The sequence below is a fragment of the Rana temporaria genome, chromosome 9 (assembly GCF_905171775.1).
Source record: "Rana temporaria chromosome 9, aRanTem1.1, whole genome shotgun sequence".
Lineage (NCBI taxonomy): Eukaryota > Metazoa > Chordata > Amphibia > Anura > Ranidae > Rana > Rana temporaria.
The window spans coordinates 71,543,231-71,563,188 of record NC_053497.1 but is presented as its reverse complement, the minus strand read 5'-3'; the positions used below and the strand labels follow the sequence as shown (position 1 = coordinate 71,563,188).

Genomic DNA, 19,958 nt, shown 5'->3' with positions numbered 1-19,958 from the left:
CCCCCGGAGAGTGGAAGAAGAAGCCCCCCCTGGTAATTGAGCTAATAACGAAGACAGGGGGGGCCTCCGGAGCAGAAAAATAAACTATTTTAAAAAGCCTTGTGTTGTGTGTTTACTACATTTTACTTTTTGCCTCCAGGTGAATGGATAGGGGTACGATGTACCCCATATCCATTCACTTAGGGTGGGGGGCCGGTATCTGGGGGCCCCCTTATTAAAGGGGACTCCCAGATTCCGATAAGCCTCCGCCCGCATACCCCGACAACCAATGGCAAGGGTTGTCGGGAAGAGGTCCTGTCCTCATCAACATGGGGACAGGGTGCTCTGGGGTGGGGGGGCCCGCAGTGCGCCCCCCTGCCCCAGAGCACCCAACCCCCCCATGTTGAGGGCACGCGGCCTGGCACGGCTCAGGAGGGGGGGGGGGGGGCGCTCGCTCGTCCCCACTCCCTTCCTGGCCGGCCGGGTAGCGTGCTTTGGATACGGGTCTGGTATGGATTGTAGGGGGACCCCCTACGTCAATTTTTCGGCGTGGGGGGGTCTCCTTACAACCCATGCCAGACCTAAGGGCCTGGTATGCTCCTGGGGGGGGAACCCATGCCGTTTTTTTCTTTGAAAATGGGCATGGAGTTCTCCCTCAGGAATGCATGCCGCTGTCATTTTTTTTATCCCCGACGCAACTTTAAGCCGTCGCGATCCTCAAAACTCGGCGTAACGTAACTTCGCGCATGCGCAGTACGGCCGGCGCGCATGCGCAGTACGGCCGGCGCGGGAGCGCGCCTCATTTAAATGGGACTCGCCCCATTTGAATAGGAACGCCTTGCGCCGGCGGAATTTTAGTTACACAGCCTGAAATTTCTAGATAAGTGCTTTGTGGATCAGGCACTTAGGTAGAAACTTTAAGGCAGTGTAACTTAAATTGGATTTTTTAAGTTACGTCAGGTTTTTGTGGATCTGGCCCTTAATGTCTAGACCTGTGCACATTGAAATATTTTGTTTTGGAATTTTGTTTTCGTCCGAAAAATACATTTATTTTGTTACTCCCGAAATGTGTTTTTATTTATTTTGTTTCGTTAACCCCTTCCCTACCGGCGCATTGTCAAATGACGTTGGCAGGAACCCTCCCTCGATCCGGGTGCCCGGCAACCCACGATTGCCGGTGATCATGGCAGGAGTGTGGATCTGTGTGTGTAAACACACAGATCTACCTCCTGTCAGAGGTGAGGAGACCAATGCTGTGTTCCCAGTACAGAAGAACACACATCGGCCTCCTCCCCTTGTGAGTCCCCTCCCCCTACAGTTAGAACACACTATAGGGAACATTTTACTCCTTCAGCACCCCCTAGTGGTTAACCCCTTCCCTGCCAGTCACATTTACACAGTAATCAGTGCATATTTATAGCACTAATCACTGTATAAATGTGAATGGTCCCAAAAACGTGTCAAAAGTGTCCGATGTGTTCGCCGCAATGTCACGGTCACAATAAAAAATCTTTTCTCTCTATGTTGAATCTTCATATCTCTATAATGTCAAATCTTTTCTCTCTATGTTGAATCCTCATGTCTCTATAATGTCGAATCTTTTCTCTCTATGTTGAATCTTCATGTCTCTATAATGTCGAATCTTTTCTCTCTATGTTGAATCTTCATGTCTCTATAATGTCGAATCTTTTCTCTCTATGTTGAATCCTCATGTCTCTATAATGTTGAATCTTTTCTCTCTATGTCGAATATTTTCTCTCTATAATGTCAAATCTTTTCTCTCTATGTCGACTCTTCATGTCTCTATAGTGTTGAATCTTTTCTCTCTATGTTGAATCTTTTCTCTCTATGTCGAATAATCTCGGACTAATAGAGTTAGTTAGGTTAGGCACATTCAACCGCAGGTTCGATAGACACAGATCGCTATTGTTACCATCATGTCGAATCTTCTCTCTATATTGAACTGTTGTCGCAATGAAACGAAAATAAAGCATTTTTATGTCGGATATTTCGGATTTTGGATTCTGCGCGTTCGTTATCGTCTGTTAAAAAACAAACGTGAAAATCCCAGAAATTTGGACGAAAATGCATTCGGACGAAAACGAATGCACTTGTCTATTAATGTCTACATAGAAAAATCAATAACTGTCCTCTCATCAAAACATTCAGTAATTTGGTGATGCATACTGAGTTTCTATGAGGTCCAGGGTCCCTCATGAAGCTTGGTTGTGGGGTTGTGGTCACAGAAAATTTTCAATGGTTTTGCACAGAGCAGCCCATATTCTCCACTTCTTGGGGTCCCCCGCTGGTGCTCTGGGCTCCACCCCCAAGGCGTGTGCCCCATAGCAAGCCACTTGCTATGGAGACACTCGTGCATGCTCACTTCAAAGCCCTGCTGCTGACTTTTAATAAAAATACATTTGCCAGCATGGTCCCCCTTACACTGCCAAGTTCTCTGCCAGTGTCCGGGTCGATTTTGACTGTGGTAAGCTGGCTGTGACTCTGTGCTATGTCTTCAGCTCCCCACTGCACATGAGCAAGAAACGCTGCTCTTCGAGACTGGTCCTGCAGCCTCCTGGGACATGCAAGGTTTTCCAGTAGGTTGCAAGTGAGCAGGGGGGATGGTGGTGTAGTTCTCGCATAAGCGGGAATTGCAGAAATGGAAGTAGGCACCTGTCATTAACAGGAACCCGCTCAAAAAAAAAAAACAGAAATTATAACGGGGCAGGAAGTTGAGCAAAACGTTTGCTTTTAAATGAAGTTCCAATTTAAAGTAGAACTCTGGGCAAAAACAAAAATTACATTTATGTGGCAGTTTGTCTCATTGCAGTTTTTGTGGCAGTCTGTCACACAGAAGTTTTTTTTTTCTGGATCCCCTACGTGGTATAGTTTTATCACTTGTTGTTCTTGCCACTAGATCAGTTTTGTTTTTTGTTTTTTTTACATCCTGTAGCAAAGTGACACACAAATTAAAACGGAATGAAACCCTTAGCCTATGTTTAAATCTGCAGTTGCCATGACCATTAACCATTTGAATAGCATCACTGAGCAGATCTAAAACATACTTCAGAGCTTCTTGTCCTTCTTCAATGCATCACCGTCATACCAGAGAAGCTAGTTGTCCATCAGTGGGTTTCTAAAATTCTAAAACAACAAGCATCCCAATGCAAGTGACTATGGATATATTATACAAATGCATACATTTAATATCGTTATTTAAAGCAGAGCTCCACCCAAAAGGGGAAGCTCTGCATGTTCTGCTGTCACATTTGGCACCTTTCGGGGGGAGGAGGGAGCAGGCACCTTTCAAAACCAGGTACCTGCTCCCACTTCCAGGTAAGATTGCCACAATTGTTTTTGCGGCGATCTATGAAACTTCCGGCCTCTCCTTCTTCCCCCCTGCTGTCTTCTGAGAGACCCACAAGTCTCAGAAGACAATGGGATCATTTAGAAAGCGTTGTGCGACCCACGCATGCGCAGTAGGAAACAGGCTGCAAAGACCCAAGGCTTTACTTCCTGTTTCCCTTAGTGAAGATGCCGTCACATGCACCCGGAGGCGATGGACTGATCGGCTTGGGGTGCCGACATCGTGGGCTGGAAGTCCCAGGCTGGAACACCACTTTAAGAACCAAAAATGTTATATGATCTGTGGTACACTATTATAAATGTATCAAACCATTACATTTGATTGTGTTCTTTATAAATTCTAAACATAAATTACTGAAAGAGAACCAAAGGTGTTGATTTACTAAAACTGGAGTGCAAAATCTGGTACAGCTGTGCATGGTAGCCAATCAGCTTGTAACTTCAGCTTGTTCAGTTAGGCTTTAACACAAAAAAATGGAAGTTGATTGGTTTCTATGCAGAGCCTCACTGGATTGTGCATTCACCAGTCCTGAGCCTAGTACACACTAGTAGTTTTTTTTGTTCAACCCAGCAGGGCTGAACAAAAAAAACCTGACAGCTCAGGAATGGCCGCTGTACTAATTATCCAATGTTAGTACATTGATCTCCCCTTTTGCGCTGTTGTGTTCTGATGCCCGCCCTTCCAGAACACTTCGGTTTGCAGACCTTTTCCTGTCATGCCCCATCGACAAAAGCCAGCTTCTGGCAGACTGACTACAGTACACGCGGGCTGAATGTCACCCTACATGGGTCGATGCAGCCCGACATTTGGGCCGTGTGTACTATGCTTTCGTAAATTAAACCCATAGCATCATACAGGGTTTTCAGTAGAAAAAAAGGATTGTTGACTTTCTGTACATGCAATTTTAGTTGGCAAGAAGGGATTTTCTTCAAGGCTAAATACAGTATCTCACAAAAGTGAGTACACCCCTCACAATTTTGCAAATATTTTATTATACCTTTTCATGTGACAACACTGAAGAAATGACACTTTGCTACAACGTAAAGTAGTGAGTGTACAGCTTGTATAACAGTGTAAATTTGATGTCCCCCTAAAAATAACTCAACACACAACCATTAATGTCTAAACTGCTGGCAACAAAAGTGAGTACGTCCCTAAGTAAAAATTTCCAAATTGGGTCCAATTAGTAATTTTCCCTCCCCAGTGTCATGTGACTCATTAGTGTTACAAGGTCTCAGGTGTGAATGGGGAGCAGGTGTGTTAAATTTGATGTTATCGCTCTCACTCGCTCATACTGGTCACTGGAAGTTCAACATGGTCTTGATAATAATTGGTACTGAGATCTTGGGCCAAAGAGACAGATCCTAATACTCTGCTAATATTATGTTTATACTAATACTTTGATTAGGCTGTCTAACTTCAGCTTAGGAGTAGACATTCAAGCCTCATTCACATTCTCTGTGGTAATGAACGCAATACTCCGATGCAAGATAATCTGCATTGGAGCAATGTCATTCATTCTGAATGGTACCCCAACATACCTTCACAACATGCATGCACTGCCACCCATTGCTTACCAAAAATGCTAAATGCACCTATTTTGATGATTTTTGGAACTTCGGGCACATTTAGAAATTTTAATGAATAAGCTGCCTTAACCTCCTTAGCGGTAATCTCGAGTGTGGCTCTGGGTGAATTTTCCATACCAAAAGCTGTAACCCCGAGCCACACTCGGGATCGCATTGCAGGATCCAGGCAAAGTTACTTACCTTGTCCCTTAGAATCCTGCGATGTCTCCCTGTTGTGTGTGCGAGCCGGGTGTCCTCCGTTCGATTCATCACAGTGCCGAGCTGCGTTCCCTGCGAGCTTCGCGGCGCACGGGGACAGAGCTCGGCGACAAATTCAAAAAGTTAAAAACACAATACACATTACATTACTGTATCTAATGATTTCACATCCCTTTTGTCCCTAGTGGTTTGTCCAGTACCCAGCATGTAGTTTTATATTATATATACTGTTCTTTCTGCCTTAAAACTGGAGATTGTCCATAGCAACCAAAAAGTGTCCCTTTATGTCAAAAGCAGTTTTAGACCAGCTAGAAAACAGCAATAATAAATTAGAATCACTTGCAGAATTGAGCGATAGTGATTTGTGGGGAAAATTCATCATCAAACACTGAAAATAATGACAGCGACAATGGGACTGTAGTCATAACCTTTTTTATTTTAAAACTTAATATACTACTTCTATGAATAAATAAATAAATAAATAATACTACCAAATTAAACCTGTGGTATGAAATGGCCGTGGCCTTTATTTATAGGTATAAATAATTTGTTTTTTATTAAACAATTCTTAAAACAATATTCAATAATCAATTTAAATATATTAAAATCAGTTTTATTAGCTTATAACCATATATATATATATATATATAATTTATAACAATAACAATTAGCTTATCCATTTAAGCTCAAGCTAATAATATTAAGAATTTTACCATCCCCTTACAACAAGGGATTAAAACCTCATAAAAAAGGCCATGACAGAGAGGGAGGGTGGGATGTGCTTCTCCAAAGTCTTCTCCGGTCTTCTGCCCCTTTGTGACGCATCCACTCTCTTTTATAAGGCTAAAGGACCGTTGTTTGGGGCAACTGACAACAAACACTCCACCAATAATATGTAAGTAATTTTTTTTTTATATAAATATTTAAACTTTAATTTAATTTCTTTGTATGACACAGTCCCATAGGTCGTGGGGGCGGGGACATTTCATGCTCCGCCCTTCACCTTCATTCTGCAACTGAGCAAATTTCAGTGTTTTTGATTTGATTACATTATTGAATAATTTGTATTATTATTATATTATTATATTATTTATAATTATTTATTATATTATAATTTATGATTTTGTGTTTCAAACTTTATCATACCCGGGATGTCTACTAAACTCTTGTTTGGACAGATTTAAGTGAGTTATTTCTAAGAATTACAGGTCTACAATAAAAAACACCAAGGGCCTGATTCCCAAAAGAGATACGCAGGCGTAACTGCTGTTCAGTCTGTGCCTAACTTTGGAAACGATCCTCAAAAGGCTTTTTCCAAAGTTAGGCAGAAAATCTGACATGTGTAAGACACTTACACGGTCAGATCTTAGGATGCAGTACCGCATCCGCCGCTGGGGGCATTTCTCATGGAAATGCAGCTTTGAGTATGCAAATGAGGACTTAAGCAGATCCACAACGCTTTTCATCAGCTTTTCAGCACTGTGATTTCTGCGTAAGTTCCCATTTGCTTGCGCAAAACTAGGGCTGGTTTTACAATGTGGAAAGTTAGTCACACCTTAAGGCCCATTCAAGCGACGGCATTTGGTATGCATTCCTGAGGGAGAACTCCATGGCAATTTTTAAATTCAAAACCGGCATGGGTTCCCCCCCCCCAGGAGCATACCAGGCCCTTAGGTCTGGTATGGGTTGTAAGGAGCCCCCCCCTACGCCGAAAAATCGACGTAGGGGGTCCCCCTACAATCCATACCAGACCCGTATCCAAAGCACGCTACCCGGCCGGTCAGGAATGGGAGTGGGGACGAGCGAGCGCCCCCCCCCCTCCTGAGCCGTGCCAGGCCGCATGCCCTCAACATGGGGGGGTTGGGTGCTCTGGGGCAGGGGGGCGCACTGCGGGCCCCCCCACCCCAGAGCACCCTGTCCCCATGTTGATGAGGACAGGACCTCTTCCTGACAACCCTTGCCGTTGGTTGTCGGGGTCTGCGGGCGGGGGCTTATCGGAATCTGGGAGTCCCCTCAAATAAGGGGGCCCCCAGATACCGGCCCCCCACCCTAAGTGAATGGATATGGGGTACATCGTACCCCTACCCATTCACCTGGAGGCAAAAAGTAAAAGTTATTAAACACACAACACAAGGGTTTTTAAAATAATTTATTAGTCTGCTCCGGAGGCCCCCCCTGTCTTCTTTATTAGCTCTAATACCAGGGGGGCTTCTTCTTCCGCTCTCCGGGGGTCTTCTCCGCTCTCCGGGGGGGGGGGGTTTCTTCTTCCGCTCTCCGGGGGGGGGTCTTCTCCGCTCTCCGGGGGTCTTCTTCTATCTTCGCCGCTCTCCGCTGTTGACTCGGCGAACCCCGGTTCTTCTGCAGCTGTCCGGTGCCTTCTTCTTCAGCGCTGGCTGCCTGCTATCTTTGTGTGTTAGCTCAATTACTAACAGGCAGCCAGCGCGGTCTTCTGTGACGTCAGGTTCTTCTTCTCCCCTCTTCCGATGTTGACTCGTCGCCTCTTGACACTGCAATGATGGAAGCGCGCCTTGCATCCCATTTATATAGGCATCACCGTCCCATCATGCTCCGGCAGGTACCCACGTGGTGGGTGCCTACGCACATGCACCCACCACGTGGGTACCTACCGGAGCATGATGGGACGGTGATGCCTATATAAATGGGATGCAAGGCGCGCTTCCATCATTGCAGTGTCAAGAGGCGACGAGTCAACATCGGAAGAGGGGAGAAGAAGAACCTGACGTCACAGAAGACCGCGCTGGCTGCCTGTTAGTAATTGAGCTAACACACAAAGATAGCAGGCAGCCAGCGCTGAAGAAGAAGGCACCGGACAGCTGCAGAAGAACCGGGGTCCCTTGAGTCAACAGCGGAGAGCGGCGAAGATAGAAGAAGACCCCCGGAGAGCGGAGAAGACCCCCCCCGGAGAGCGGAAGAAGAAACCCCCCCCGGAGAGCGGAGAAGACCCCCGGAGAGCGGAAGAAGAAGCCCCCCCTGGTATTAGAGCTAATAAAGAAGACAGGGGGGGCCTCCGGAGCAGACTAATAAATTATTTTAAAAACCCTTGTGTTGTGTGTTTAATAACTTTTACTTTTTGCCTCCAGGTGAATGGGTAGGGGTACGATGTACCCCATATCCATTCACTTAGGGTGGGGGGCCGGTATCTGGGGGCCCCCTTATTTGAGGGGCCTCCCAGATTCCGATAAGCCCCCGCCCGCAGACCCCGACAACCAACGGCAAGGGTTGTCGGGAAGAGGTCCTGTCCTCATCAACATGGGGACAGGGTGCTCTGGGGTGGGGGGGCCCGCATTGCGCCCCCCTGCCCCAGAGCACCCAACCCCCCCATGTTGAGGGCATGCGGCCTGGCACGGCTCAGGAGGGGGGGGCGCTCGCTCGTCCCCACTCCCTTCCTGACCGGCCGGGTAGCGTGCTTTGGATACGGGTCTGGTATGGATTGTAGGGGGACCCCCTACGTCGATTTTTCGGCGTGGGGGGGTCTCCTTACAACCCATACCAGACCTAAGGGCCTGGTATGCTCCTGGGGGGGAACCCATGCCGGTTTTTTCTTTGAAAATTGGCATGGAGTTCTCCCTCTCAGGAATGCATGCTGAGCGACGCTGTCATTTTTTTTTATAATTATTTGTTTTCCCGGCGCGTATATTTTTTTTCACCTGTCGCAACTTTAGTGTCCCGTCGCAATCCACAAAGCCCGGCATCAATTACGTTCGCGCGCTGCACGTCGGGAAAATTACGTCACACGCATGCGCAGTACGGCCAGCGCGGGAGTGCGCCTCATTTAAATTTTAAACGCCCCCCGGAGAGGAGGACCACCTTGCGACGGCGGCACTTAAGTTACACGGCCTGAAATTTCTAGGTAAGTGCTTTGTGGATCAGGCACTTAGGTAGAAATTTTAAGTCAGTGTAACTTAACTGCTGAAAGTTAAGTTAGGCAGCTTTTTTGGGAATCAGGCCCCAAATTTCCAAGCAAAACATTGTACCGCTTTGAGCATCAAAAATTTGCCATAATCACACCGCCAGGGAGGTTAAAGTGGTTGTAAATCCACAAAAAAAAAACTGCAAGACAAAGGCATAATGAGCTTGTATGCATAGCATACTAGCTTATAATGAAAAACTTACCTTAGATCGAAGCCCCTGCAGCGATCCCAGCACACTGCTCTAACCAACGACATGTCTCCCGGAGTTATTTCAGGACATCGCAGACTCCGGTGCTGTGATTGGCCGGAGCCGTGATGACGTCACTCCCGCGCATGGGAGCCGCCGTTAACGGCACATCAGCTGAAGAAATGGCACGCTCCGTTCGTTTCTTCAGTGCGCATGTGCCGGTGATGTTGGCACATGCTGATACAGAGGATATCTCTTAAATCGGATATCTCTTAAACCGTCCTAAGGCTTACCTGTAGCTACCATGGATAGCTCCTAAACCGTGCAGGTTTAGGAGGTATCCATGGTAGCTACAGGTAAGCCTTAGAATAGGCTTTCCTGTAGACAAAAGTGGTCTGTAGAGGTCTACAACCACTTTAACACTATGCTCGTTAGCATGCAGCACAACAGCATAGTGTTAACACATCATTGCAGTATAAATCTAACTTCTATATTTTCCAATTACATGTCTAAGCCATATCCAAGTAGGTTCTCAAAAATTGGTATAAAAATAAAAATAAAAAGTCAAATTAAAGACTGTACAGAGGCTGATACACATGACTGATAACTTCCTATAACACTTGCAAGCACAATGACTAAGACATTTACTGGAGATTCTTGCACTTTACTCAACTTGCGGCTGAATTCGCAAAGGAAGAAGCCTAAGATATAATGTTACATTGCTCAGTATATGACCTAAGTGAACATGAAGTTCTGGAGGCTAAAGGAATTGAGGGAGTGTACATTTACCTAGCAAGTTCCTTGATTATTTAAGAATTTAGTGGGTTTCAAACCAACTAGCATCCACACAATGCAAGGTTATGATTTTAGGTGGATGTACTCTGACTAAAACCAGGTTACTGAAAAAAAAAAAAAACAGATGGGTGTACCTTGTAGGCATGAGCCAAAAGTATTTTGGTTAAGTTCAAGGAAGGTTCAATGAACATTACGGTTGTTCAGGTACCTAATCCAAACCCCAAGTCAATTGGAGCTGAATGTTAAAAAAAACTGTGACTTTAAAAATTCTTAAAGGGCAATATTATAAATGCAAAATTTATTTAAATAATGTGCCTGGGGGATACTCTACCTTTGAAGTGGTACATCTGTATAATGTATACAACCTACTACAACAAAACTGACATTTACAAATCAAAAAATGCAGTTTAAATTTACCATTTAATGGCATGACAGAGAGCTCTCAGTTGCTTATTTCTGTTTATAAACAAAGTGTCTGGGGATTCCTTTAATCTAGAGCAGATCCTTAACCTACATCAGGATCGAGTAAAAATGTTAATGGGGACTCCACAAAAAAAAGTGGCTTCACCTAAAAAAATAATAATAGACCCTTATTCTTGATGAGGATGCAGCCTAGCAGGCCACGAAAGAGGGTTCATGAGTGTGTGCTCCCATCTCCTGAACCATACCAGGCCACATGCCCTTGACCAAGACCGCCCTGGACATGCACCATGTCCCCATGCTCATATAAACAAGGTTCATCCATTAAAATATAGTAAAGTAACACAAATAATAAAACCTGACCACAAGAATTTCTAAACCCATAATGTCTTTGGAAGGTGGACAACAATTCCTGCAGCAAATTGGTATGATCAGGGGAGATTCAGCTGATACAGGCAAAACAAGATTGGCAGATAAAATAATTCACACGAACATTAAAATAGGTAGTCTTCAGCATGAGAAACATCCACAAAGCCTAGTGTCATGATACCTCGGCACATGCACCATTAGGCTATCAGTTGTAAAGCAAGAACTGGTGGGTTGGACCCACTGTGAAGCGTCAACTGCTGCTCTGCAAATTCATGAAATAGAGGTAGGGGAGGGCCTATCTTAATCATGGATGCCCCTTTTAAAAATAAGAGGCCTCAGATATCGGCCCCCCACTCTACATGAATGATTAAGCGGTACATAGTACCCATACTCATTCACGAAAATGTAAAAAGTAAATAAATACACCACACTTTGTAACAAGTCATTTTTTTTTAACAATTTAAAAACCCTAAAAGTCCCATAAAGTCTTTGCCCAAATATGGGCAAGTCAGCGGATACCTAGCCACCAAATGATGGGTGTCTGGGAATCATTGGGTGCCAGAACCTGCTGCTTCCTTACCAACCATTAACAGTGGAAGAAGGAAGTTGTCACATACAGTATAATAGAAGTGGAAAAAATTGCTGCTATATATAATGTTCAGCTCCCTTTGAATTGTGTGCAAATAAATAAATCCACAAGGATCGAGACAGTACTATTCTCTGGGTTTATTCACAGAATTACCAATAAAAATGTTTATGGTTCCTTTTTGTTCAAAAATTTTACACGTTAATACTTTTGCATTCCTTCCACGATAGGGAAAAAAATTACCTGTTAGCCACTCCTGAGGAAAAAATTCAAGAGGATCTTTACTCATCTGTATAGTCCTGTAAAATGTAGAAAAAAAATAACTGTTTGTTTACAATGTAAATATCAGTTCACCCATTAATATTATTTCAGTTTTTGGTTGATGCTAAACTACCTGACAGTTTGTATATCTCTAACTAAAACCAGCGATGAAATCTCCAGTTCCTGGTTTGCTATGGACACTTCCACTCTTTTGGATTTGTTATTCAAGTTATGTTGTGGAGACTGCAACAAGAGGTGCAAGGGTGAGTGAAAACACTCAAAACGACATGAGTTATATTATAGCTATTGGATTATCTAAAGCATTTAAAAAGCCAGAGTAGACTCAAGCCACCAGTCTCCACCTCTAGCTTATATGTCAATGTTGACTACAATGAACCTTTGACAACCAAGACTAAAGGAACCTCAAAAGTTCTCATAATCAGTCAAATAATTTTGACAAAATCTTTGCAACTATCATGCAGTATATTTCCATGCAGCAATGATTGTGCCCTTATCCTGAACTTTAATATTGCCTGTTGCAGTGGGAACAACAGTTAGGACCATGATCTTGCAAGATATTATGAGCTCTCAGAAATTACAGCACTAGCAAATTATTAAAAAAATAATGAAAGTGGGAAAATACATATACATTTAAATATACACAGGGTTATTCTCAAACATAGCCTGCATATACTGTATATATACACACAGCACCTTTGTGATCTCATGCAACCACTGCACTTCACACTCAGCTCTCTCATAGCTTTCTCTATCGCCTCTCCCTGCAGCTCTGGCCCCCAGTCTGGGGCATCTGTCTGTTCCATCACAGACTCTACCTGCACTGTGCATACATGCACACTCTGGCTGCTTCATTGCAGCCACATGGACTTCTCGGGAGGGTGGAGCCCCAAACTACTGCCAGTAGTGCTGCGACAAGGTTCTCTACTGCCCCGGGGTGAAGAGGCCAAACTGCACTCCCCCACACATAATGTGAGATCCTTGTGTTTTAGCATAATCCCCTGCCCCCCCCCCCCAAAAAAAAATATCAAGCATTAAATTGCACGCTTACATCCTAAGCAAAACTTCTCAACAAACTTAGATTTCCCCCCTCCCCACATTTCTCCTACTAACACAAATCCACCCAAATCTCCCCTCTCCAAAGTTCCCTCTCCCAAAACAAGTCCCCCAAATTTTCCCTCCTAGCAAAGATCCCCCACAATTCTCTCACCCAGCACAATCCACCCCCCCCCCCCAAAAAAAACACCCCACTAACACAGATCACCACTATCACAAATCCCATCTCTTAGCGCAAATCTCCTTCCCCTATACCCCCTTCCTCCCACAATCCCTCCTGACACCCCCCCAGCACAAACCCTTTCTCCCTCCCTAATTCCCCTGCACCTGAGCTGTCTGGACACCTGGATAGGGGAACTTCTGCTGCAATTACACTGAATCCCAGCCTCCTTTGTACAGTGTAGGAAACAGATGAAAAACAAACCATTCATCTTGTAGTGTGACAACAGCATTGTTTATATAAAGATAAAGCAAGCAGAGGGAGGAATAGAAGGATAAAGGGAGGGATGGATAGAAAATAGACATCCTACATTATGTTCTTCCTGTCAGAAAGTCTTTGTAAGAAACATGACTTCTACTGACAGAAAGGAATGCATTAAGTCTGTGGATCTTTACCAAAAACTTTGCTGGTGTTACAATTCAGCATGAATAGATTGAAAAGAGGATCTTGTTCTCTGGTGCCTTGCTGTTAACCCTCTGTTTCTCATACTGTAGCAGACAGTTCTCCCCATGCTGAGAGGAAGCTGCTTCTCTGCTCTTTAGACCAAGTGCAAGAGAAAAAAACAACTCACGTGGTTAATTGCAGGCAGGGGCTGAGCCTGGAATTTGTCTGCTTCTTAAAGGCTGTCCCCAATTTCAGCCTGTGCTCTTTCGTCTCTCTGCCACATGCTCCAGCTGCCAGCGCCTCCTCTTGTAGCTTACAAGTCTAATAATGTCTAGTGCAGCTTACATTGCCATCTTTCTTCCTTCCCTTGAGAGCATCCTATCTCCCCCTCCTCTTCTTGCCCAAACATAGCCACCTCACTAAGCACAGGGAGATCTCAATCAGGATGTCCCTGAAGCCGGAACTATAATCAAATCATCGGCTTATGCAGCTCTGAGTCATTGTATCCCTCCACAGATGTGAAAGAAGTCCCTGCCTTGCATATACAATACTGTTTGGTAAGTAATACACAAAAAATAGATATTCAAAAGCTGACTGTGGACATGGGGGTGCTGATTTTTTTTGGGGGTGCCCCCAAGCACCCACCTGGCACTACCCCTGCACCTACCCACATTCTTTGCTGCCGGGACAGGGGCGGGGTCTGAATTTGACAGTCTCAATCCAATATCGCTACAGTGGCAGGGGGAGAAGCTAGAGGGGAAAGAGAGCATAACCCCCATCTCCTCTCAGCTGTCTCCTCCGCATCAGATATGGTATGTTATGTACAGCGCTAAATCCATAGGCGTAGGAAGATGCTGATATCACCTACCTATCCTATTCCCATCAACTTCCAGTGTCAGGAACTTGGCTCATGGCTCCCCTCCCCTGATATGATACCATGATGCCCAGTTCAGTTTTCCCTCCTGCCCACCCCTTGTCCTGACCCTGACTGTCAGAACCTAGAATATAACAAGTGTGCACACCTGCACACTCAGCTTGCTGGTTTCCTGCAAGACGTGTACACAGCATCGGAGGCTTCTTCCAACTCAAAGCTCTTCGAATTGGTTCTAAGCTCCAGGACCTGATCTGGGAATTACAAAATGTAACTTAGTTTTTTCTGCTCTAATCTCTCATCCTCTTGCTCATCAATCGACATGCTTGAGAATCCTGTGTACATTTTAGCTCTGTTTCCACAGTGCCAGTACTGCCAGTACTGCCACTATACAGTATATATAAAAAAGCTACCCCTCGCTCTCTTTCTGAGGTGGAGAAGCATGGATGAAATTATTTAATACAAATGACCAGTCAGGTGCTTTTAGCACAGCTTAATATATTGGCCTTTTGTATTTAATTTGGCCAGTTCTCAGCTGTAAGGAAAAGCAGAGAACATAATTTCCACTGCTTAGCATTGCGAGGTAAATTTTGGGATAGGCACGATAATCTGCAATCATCATTGTCACAGCTTATCTTGTTTTATTAAATATACAGTTAAGCGAGGTGCATGTTCATTGAGCTTAATAAATAAGGTGAAACTACGCTTAGTTTTTCATGCAATTGTGAGCAAGAAACAAAATTGTGTTTTTTTTATTCACCTTACACTTAATTGGGTACTTAATGCAAACACTGCTTCACTGTCCATACTAAGTTCATTTTACATTTACTATGCTAAGAGTACAGTCTCTACTCCTGTAGTAAGTCTACCTCTACAATCTGCAAGTACATAATTCAATGAATAAAAGAGCATAAAAACTATTTGTCATGTGACAAATGTGACCTTTTTGCTAGATGTAGACATAGTTGTTGTTGAGATTTTAATTTTGTAATAGGAGCAGCATCTGAAAATCCAACTGTTCCTTCTGAAAAATACAAGGCTTGAGTCTTGTGTGCTTTGTCTTCTTAAAATGTCACTGTATACAAAGCAGAGCAGATAACCCTACCATTGTCATCATGTCATACTCATTTTGTCAGTTGTATGTGTTGTGGTTGCCCAATACCACTCTGGCAGTTGCATCAACTCTTCTGTTATTTTTGCACAGGCAAATATTTCACGGCTATTACAGCTAACAGACATTGTCACAGGGCCAGGGCCATTGACTTCTATAGAGTTATCCAAGCTTCACTATCTGATGCTACAGTATATTTTTCTAATCTGTCTTAAAGTCGTAAAGGCTTGCCTTTTGCCTTCTGTTCTACCTGCTTCAGCTCATAGTCCCTTTGAACAGGTATTTTGTTCATAATTGCTGTTTCATGTGGATTCTCCTTTTTATTTAATACAAGTGTAGGTTGAATAGAGAAAGATAAATAAAAGCCCAAAACATATGACTCTCTTTAGTGAGAAATCCTTTGGGATAAATGGAGGGAGGCTGCATTTTCACTGTTGAATGTAAATTCTTGTGAAGTGGAACTAATCATTTAAAGGATAGTTTGGGTTGTCCTAACAACGCCGCAGAATTGAAAGAGCTCCTTTTTGTTGAAGATATGTTTTCTTTCTTTCAGTCAAAACTGATGATGATACCCCTTTCACACTCTGTCCTCCCATATCATAAATCTTAACTCACTGCTCCCAAAATCTCACTTTAAGATGCCAAGACCCAGCGGGTGAGAAACGTCCAGAGAGGGACACTGGAGGAGCTGTAATAAAGCAAGGAGAATTTAAATGGGAGCGTATGGGACAGGATATGAAGAGAGGAAGGCAGATACAATTTTGATAAATTGACAAGAGAAAAACAGGTAAACAAATTAAACGGTGTTAAATATATAAACAAACAACATCAATATGATTGTATAATATGTATGCAATAAATTTCCCTTTTACACTTCGTGTATGTTAATTTTATTGTACCAAGACAGTCCTTAATTATTAGGGGGAGGGAATACTATTGGGTCAACCTCAGCCACTGTCCCTTTTTCCTCTTGCCCCACCCTCTTCTGTTGTTACATACTTTCCCGGATGATGGTACACCCTTATTGTTTATTAATCTGTTCACAGGAGGCTATACTCAAAATTTTTGAACATCAATATGATATTATGTATAGGATTATATTTTATTTGAAATATTATTTCATCTGAAGTAATGATACTGCAGTTCTAGGGGGATGCCTGCAGGTTTATTGACCTTTCAGATTCTGATATCAGTCAGCTCTTTGACAATTACTGGATTTTCAATGTAAAATAAATATAGAAGGAGGATAAAGACCTACATAAAGGCTAAGTTAACCCTTGTTCACCTTTTTCTAAATCCCAGGACCCCTATGTAGTATGTACCAATATAGCATTAATGTACTTATTTTGCAAAAATAAAACATCTTTCCATTAACTCTACACAGGCTTATCTCACTCTCTTCATGGATGTTTAAAAACCCTGCTCCCTTACTTCTGGTCAGACTTTAGGTCATGTCACAGGAAGGAATTGACCAACTGATCTCATTAGCACAAACCCTGCATCATTTACCCTCAGTTGGTCAACTCCTTCCTATGTCATGACCTAAAGTCTGTCCAGGAACTAAGGCAGAAGTTATGGAGCAGGGTTTATAAACATCCATGAACATAGTGATGCAAGCATGTGTAGAATTAATGGAAAGCTGTTTTATTTCTTCAAAAGAAGTACAGTAATGATATATTGGTATATACTACATAGGGGAGCTGGAATTTAGAAAGAAAAAAAAGACAAACAAAGTTGAACTTGGCCTTCAGTGATTTGGAGTGCAGTGATGATGGTGGTGGTACAATTTATACCAATTATATATTAAAAAAACTATGGGGTCAGTTTAAACATATTCCTAAAATGTTTCTGTGGGGACATCATCTCAATAAAGGCAATTGTAGAAAAAAATATGGTATATATAGGACTGTAAATATGCACTCCAGGAATTATTTTTTATCAAGCATACAGATTACTATCAATTTAAAAAAATGCATTTGTATTATATACAAAAATATTTTAAAAAAATCCACCATATATAACAACATAAAATGAATAGGATCTTTGTATTCATTACAACACACATGTATTCAGTAGTTACAGAACGCTCATATAGTGTATATGAATCTGAGTCTATACGCTTTCCAGTGATCCCACTTCTTGAGGACTAAAAATGTGCTTTCATATGGGTTCAAGATCCATCTGTAAAGAATAATAATATGATTACAAAATGTATAATATAACGTAAAAAAAAAGCCAGAGGTAAGATTCAATGATAATGTCCACTACCTACGGTTGAAAAGGAGGAAATAATTCCTGCGGTACAGTGATATAAATTAAATGTATCTGCCAACTGCATGCCAATTGTTAAAGGGATTTTACATCCTTCACCAATGTATTCTGTTTAACATGGTCCATTATTAAGTGAGGGTCTTCTCTTTCTAGAGCACATACCTTCACCCACCCGCCATGGCTTGTTTGGGGAAACTGAATGCCAGTGTAAACATTTGTACCTGCAATAGGTCAAGGACAGATAATATTTCTATAGTGAAAAAATAAAACGAAGTATGCCATAAACAAAGCACCTCCCAACATGTAACCCTCCCCTAGCAGAACAATAAACAGTATAAACCAGCAAACCTAAAGAATGAGGAATTAAAGTGGATGTAAACCCAAAAATGTTTTTATTTATTTTTTGATGTCACAATGTAGAGTATACGATTTCCTATCATCTGTGCCCAGTCTTGCCACACAGAGTTAATCCAGCTCTGAGCAATCCTCTTTTATTGTTCAGTGAAAATGAACAGACTTCCAGATAAAACCCTGTCTAAATAAAAAGTCCTTTCCTCTCTCCTTGCTTTGAGTGACAGGTTATTTACATATCTAGCTTGGACATGTTTATCATATGTTATGTTTATCATAATATGAGGTGATCCACAGTATAAAAAGTGAGAAATCCACCCCTCCCCCACATAACACATCCTGGTAATATACAATGAACTGTGAATCACCTCATATTATGATAAACATAACATAACATATGATAAACATGTTCAAGCTAGATATGTAAATAACCTGTCACTCAAAGAAAGGAGAGAGGAAAGGAATTTTTATTTAGACAGGGTTTTATCTGGAAGTCTGTTAATTTTCACTGAACAATAAAAGAGGATTGCTCAGAGCTGGATTAACTCTGTGTGGCAAGACTGGCACAGATGATAGGAGATCGTATACTCTACATTGTGACATAAAAAAAAATGTTGGGTTTACATCCACTTTAAGGGTACAACTGAAGTCAGTCTATATGGCTATATCTACTGTATACATGAGAACATACATAAAGATTGTATAAAATAGCATTTTAAACCTCATATTCCTGTTTTTAGCTCATAGTATATATGACAGATTAAGTATATATAACCTAATGATCTGTAATCGTGGATGACTATGTCACATCATGATTTTTGACTCACTGGCTGTATATTTGTATCCTAGATAAACTAAGATGGATATAGATCATTGTTAATTGTCTCTTCTTTACTTACTTATAAGACTTCAATAAAATGTATTAAATTAGAAAAATAGCATTTTATTAAAAATGTATTAAAACATGATTAAAACAACGTTCACATCAGCAAATGTCTTATGTACATAAAAACCCTACATTAATGACACCTTCTTGCCTGAGCCCACCATTTCCCCCCTTCATCCTTAGTATTATATTCTCAATTGTAAATGAATTCATATATTCATGTCAACGGAGGAGATCCTCTCTGCATGCACACAAAAAAAATATTATAATGATAGGTCATAGACTCAAACCTCAGAGAAAAAAGAGCAAAACAAGCAAAAAATTGTGGGGGGATGGAGCGGGATGGCAAGAAGGACAGAAAATGGGAACTGTGCTTTTTTTACTTATCATGGAGTGGTAATTTATATAGGTACGGGTTTGAGCTGTGGTGCCTTTTCTTATTACTTGTACCCTTTCATTGACAAAGGAGTCAAATGTAGTAGGATGGCCGCTGCATCCATTGGCAACTGTACATCCATTAATTTAAAGTCCAAAAAAACAGATATACCAGGGCAAGGTCAAAAGAAGTAAAGCATGTTAGCCTCTGTTTCCTGGCATCGCCAGCAAAGGGGAGGCTTAGTGGGATAAGTTTGTGTAAGGTTGATGGGACTCAAGCCCATGAGCCAAGATTTTATATTCCATCTCCTGAGCCTTACGAGATATCAAGATCCTGTGTTTTTATTTGGATAATTCTGTCTTACTGCTGTTACGTGAAAGTAGTTTGTAAAATACTGCTCCCACTTAATTATGTATTAAGTATTAATTAAGTAATTATGGAAGGGGGAGGGTCAGTCAGGTGAGTCAACAGGTGGTAAGATTGAGAAAGGCCATGTGTCACTAACTCCTCTGGGAGATAAAGCCTTATAAGGGTAAGGGATCGTACTTTACAGTACCTCCAATGATCAGATAAAAAGTGTCTCAACTGCATAGCTTTCCACAAGGGAAGTGGGGGGGTTAAATTTACTTTGGATACTGGCAAGAGATTACCAAGGTCCTGCCGACCAAAAGTCTTGTGCCTGAAATATCTGATCCCCAAGGTTACTCAAGAAGGATCTGTCTGCTACTCCA

The 19,958-nt window shown here is 42.4% G+C and overlaps 1 long non-coding RNA gene across 5 annotated transcripts in view; it reads left to right on the top strand.

Moving 5' to 3' along the window:
* The window catches only part of LOC120913652, a 163,665-nt gene that overhangs the window by 64,173 nt on the left and 79,534 nt on the right, over window positions 1-19,958 (top strand). For all 5 annotated transcript variants that reach the window (XR_005743551.1, XR_005743552.1, XR_005743549.1 and 2 more), the window contains one exon: window positions 15,897-16,130. This is a non-coding gene — a long non-coding RNA (uncharacterized LOC120913652). The remainder of the gene's footprint in view (window positions 1-15,896; window positions 16,131-19,958) is intronic.